A 4,992-nucleotide genomic window follows, 5' to 3' on the forward strand; every position below is an offset into this window, starting at 1 on the left:
GACTTTTGATCAGTTGCCAAGCTGATTGACTTCATTTAGACCTGCAGCAAAGGCACATAGAGAGTCTCCTTGGTCCGGAGCAGGAGGCCCATCGCCTCCGCAGACATGGCCTGAGGGGAGGTGATGTAAGGTCTGGTGCTGAAGCCTGTGTGTGCCTGAGCTCTGTGCTGCCGGGGTGACTTTCCAGGTGAAGAGTGAGGTTGTCATGGCCTTGGCCATGCCGCTTGGCATCCAGGGGTGGTACCCAGTTTGCTCTCAAAGACATAACCTTGGTGAAGGACAGCAATGAGTCTTGGGGATAAAGAGGAGCAGATGGGGTAGGGGTGGGTTCCGTGGGCCTAAGTCCCAGCTCTGCCACTGATGCTGGATAACCATATGCCAGACTTTGTCTGGACTGAGCATCAATTTTCCCTCCCAAACAGGAGGGTTCTGGAGCTGAAGTTTCTTTCTAATGTCCTAGAAGACTTTAGGGACAGTGACAGGGTCAGGCCACCCAAAGAGCCTCGGGAACAAGCTGGCCTGCTTGATTGAAGGGTTTCTGATGAAGACTTTTGGGTATATTTTCATCTCCAAGAAGAGGGTGGTGATTACTTACTTTGGGTGTTAAATAAAAAAAATTTCTCTGGGGGATAATTTTGAGATAAATAAAGCATCTCTGCCTAAGGCAACCACTGCTCCGCCTCTCCGGGTTTGGGAACTGTGGGTGCATGTGTATGCATGGGCGTGCGTGTGTGTGTGTGTGAGCCTGCCCGGTGTCCTCGCTTAGGGGAGCGAACGCTCAAATAACAGCGGAGGAGTCTGGCTGCAGGCAGCATTGTGGTGTGGCAGCCGAGCCCAGAGGTGAGACAGGAACCCTGAGACTGGGACCACCCACTGGTCCTAGAACAAGGGCTTGAGATCCCTTCTCCCTGGGAATCTCTTCCTTTGCCTCCTCTTCCTCCCCACCCCACCACCACCTGAACACAGCACACCCCCGAGGGAAGCACTAGGTGGAATCAGAAGGCCCCTGTGTGAGTCTTACAGCTGCCTCTCTGCAGACAGGCAAGTCCCTTCACCACTCTGAATCACAATTCCCTCAGGTGAGAACTCAGAGTTCAGTGAAGCATTTCTATCTCTGAGGGCATTGGTGAGAATTTAAGTAATTGCTGCTGCTTAGCACGTGGCAGGATCACAGGAGTGTTCCTTTATCTATGCATGACCAGAGAGGAGAGGGTAGAAAAGAGGGAGGAGCCGAGGGATCAGGAGGGAGAGAGATGGTAGCTGGGTGAGATGGGAGAGCCTGGAACACATTAGGTGTTACATTTCACTTAGGCAGGAGAGGGGCTGGGATAAGACAGTGAAGGGGAGGTGCATTCATTCATTCATTGTCATTCATTCAGCAAACGTTTATTGAGCCCCTACAATGGGTCAGGTGTGGTCCTAATGCTGGGAATATGGGATGCACAGGGTCTGAACCCACCTGTTCTCTGAACTGCCAAAGGGTGATTTCCAAGGGTCTAGGATCCTGGGTCTGAAGACAGACACCAGAGTGCTAATGGATGTCTTTCATCTAATCGTGCCCCAAAACTTTCATGTTTTGCCTTCAAGAGGGCTCCCTGCTGCCCAACAAAGAGCCTAGATCCTGGCTTGGCATTCAGGGCTCTTAACAATGTGAGGCCAACCTCTTCCTCTTCCCATCCCCGTTCACCTCCCACCCCAGGGGGACAGAACTCATCCCCAAGGGCCCAGGGCCTGGTTTCTGGGTCTGTGAACACACCAGTTCCCCTGCATGGGGGCTTGACCTACCTCTGCTAGGGACACCTGCCTGGTACGCAGGGGTCTGGTGCAAAATGCCAACTTCTCTTAAGATATCTGATCTTGGGCTCTCCAGCAGCTCTGAGGTCCCAGCACTTGTTCACGACCTTCCTGGCGACAGCATCTGCCCACTGCAATGGCAACCTCTCCTATCCTGGACAGCCAGGTCCAGGAGGCAGCATCGGGGTCCGGCTCGGTGACTAACGTGTGCTTGCCATTGCTGTGGCACCAGTGGGGGTTGTTCAGTAACAGTCACTGGGCAAGTGGATTCTGGTTCTGGTCTCAGAGCCACGTGGAAGGAGGGAGCAGAGCACATGGGGTGGCAGGGCAGCGAGGTGCAGGGGGAGAACAAGGAGGGACCGGGCCAGACCTTTTGTCATCCTACCCCATCACCAGTGACTCTGCATGGGCCACTTCACCTCTACGTACCAGTTTCTTTGTCAGGACTGTTGTAAGAGTTAGAAATTAGGTCAAGTACCTACATGTGGTAGGTACTCAGCAGGTCACAGCTGTCATTACAGTTAGTATATAAAGTTCGAAAGGGATGCTGAGTGTCCACCATGTGGCGGATGGAGAAACAGAACGTGGTCCATGCGCACAGTGGAGCATTAGGCAGCAATACAAAGGTAACGGAGCGCTGATCCAAGCTATGGCACTGATCAGCCTTGGAAACCGTGTGCTCGGTGACAGAAGGCAGTCACAGCAGACTGCACGTGGTCTGTTGCCTTTGCTTGTGAAATGTCCAGAGCAGGCACACCTCTAGAGGCAGAGAGTAGATCAGGGATTTCCTGGGACTGTGGGAGCAGGTAATGAGTGCTAATGGGGAAGGGGCTTCCTTATTAGGGAGATGAAAATTTTCTAAAATTGATACTGGTCATACAATTCTGAAATATACTAAAAACTACTGAGTTAACACTTCAAATGGGTGAGTGTGTGGTACGTGCATTATATCTCAATAGAGATGTTACTTAAAAGAAAGAAGGTGCCTGGATTCCTCAGAAAGGGCAGGGAACACATATCCAGAGTCAGAGATGATTTCTGGCCATATGAGTAAGGGAAGAGAGCAGCCCACGTGCCCAGCCTCGTATTTAGTCTGGGGAGCCTGCCTCCTGTCACCCCTTCCACAAAGGGGACCAACTGCTCTTTCAAAGGAGGAAGGAAGCAACCAGGAGTTTCACAAGTTTTGATCTCCCTTTGCAACAGGCTCCCAACGCAACCCTCCTCTTCCCTACCAGCATCAGCAGAGACAGGCTGGAGCAAAGCTGTCCCCTCTGCAGCAGGCAGCCTGCCAGGCGTAGCCTTGTGCGGGGGACAGAGGACACTTCAAGAGCTGGAGGAACCCTGCCATTTTGAGGACAGCTGACAGCATGAGTTAGGGACTTTGTGTGACCGTCTAAGTCCTCATCCCCCATTTGCAGATGAGGCAAGTCAGGCTGTGAGTGGCACATGGTGTCCAAGATCATCCAGTTAGCGTTGTGCAGCTGGTATTTTAACTCAGGGTTGTCTGCCTACTGGGGTCAGGTGCACTGCAGGTGTTCCCTTCTCTTCACATTCACTCTTTCATGAGAAATGCATGGTGGTCGTGAGACGGATCAGAAAACACAGAGCTGCGTGAAGAAGAAGTCCCACCCGTGAGAAACAGCTGTAGTTCACACGCTGGCACGTGTCCCCCAGAGTCACATGAACGTGTGCACGGGACACTGGAGATAATTCTGTAAGCCTTTCTGTATGTCATCCAAGAGTTGCCAAGAACGCGATTGTAAGCAGCTGCTCATGACGCACCCCATGGCCATATCACAGATGGTTTATCTCAGCCCACCCATCCTGGCGGGGGTCCCCTTCTCATACAAGTTGGGGCACTGTGTCCCCACTCTCCTGCTGATCCCCTCCGCTGCCTGAGCAGGGGTCCCAGATGACAGTGAGCCATGAGAGTCTCTGAGGTCAGCAGATGGGAGAACATCTGCTGAGATAATCGAGTCCAGGGGGCCAGCTGTTGCCAAAGAGCCACTTTGGAAGTTTCTAGGGACTGACAATGCACCCATTAATCATTGTTGGTTAATCTACTCTGTAGCTGAAGGTGTTGGCTGCTGGCTTCCCAGGGTCCCTGGACCCTCATCCCCAAGTTGGAAGCTTTGGCAGGACTCCACTGGGTATTCCTGGAGTCCCTTTTCCTGCCAGCCCCTCAGAGGCTAGAGGATTCTAGGTGCATTGGGTGTGACTTGGGCACAGCAGGGAGCACATGCTCTAGTATTCTTTGGGAAGGACACTTCCATGCAGCCCCAAAGCATAGTCCTGGTCCTTTGTTCGGCCATGGGGAGGCCTCAGGTGGGACATGTCTGATGGCTTCTGGGCACCCGGCAGGTCCCTGGCCACAGTGGAGCTACTCACCAGCAGGGAGGGTGATTAAACCCAGGACCACCTCCTAGGTCTTCCAGGTGGCACCAGCCCCTCTGCCAGCAGGTTGGACTATTTATTTTCTAACTATAAACATCTGCTCCTTGGCCCCTCCCAGTGTTACCTCCTAGGCCTGAACGTGGACTCCAGTAGTAGGTGCCACAAAGGGTCTGGGCGTGGAGGGCACTGACCAGCTCTTTGACCTTGAAGAAACCCTTCATCTGGGCAGCCTCAGTTTCCTCTCCTGGAAGAGTGGGAAGAGGTAGCACGTGGCCTGTGGGGAGGATCAGAGAGAAGCTTTGGGAATAAAAGGTAGAAGCAGCTTGGGCTGTGAAGTTGGACTGCCCAACACCAACTCCCAGCTCTTCCCCATGCAGGCTGTGGCACTTAGGTGCCTCAGCTTCTTCATCTGCAAAACGGGAATAACAACAGGGATACATCATGGAGCTGTGAGGACTGGGTGAGTTAATGAACCTAAGGCACCACAAACCTGACACATGGCCCTGGGGGCAGGCAGCAGGAATGTGCGTGGGTGGATGTGGCTACAGGTATTGTTGGGAACAGCTGTGATGGCCTGGGGGAGAGCAGAGCAAGGTGTGCCCACATTTCCCTCCTGGTGCCTGCTGTGGCCTTGGTTCAAGACAGAAACCACCCTGCAAGCATTTGCCCAAGGTTGCTTCTGCCTGATAAAGTGGCACAGGTTGTCTTGTGCTGTTTAGAATGGGCAATCTTCAAAGGCAAAAGTACCCAGTGTTAAGCCAAAGTCAGTGGTAGACATCAATCTTCCTGTTCAGTTTTAGTGCC

The sequence above is a fragment of the Desmodus rotundus genome, chromosome 5, assembly GCF_022682495.2.
Source record: "Desmodus rotundus isolate HL8 chromosome 5, HLdesRot8A.1, whole genome shotgun sequence".
NCBI lineage: Eukaryota > Metazoa > Chordata > Mammalia > Chiroptera > Phyllostomidae > Desmodus > Desmodus rotundus.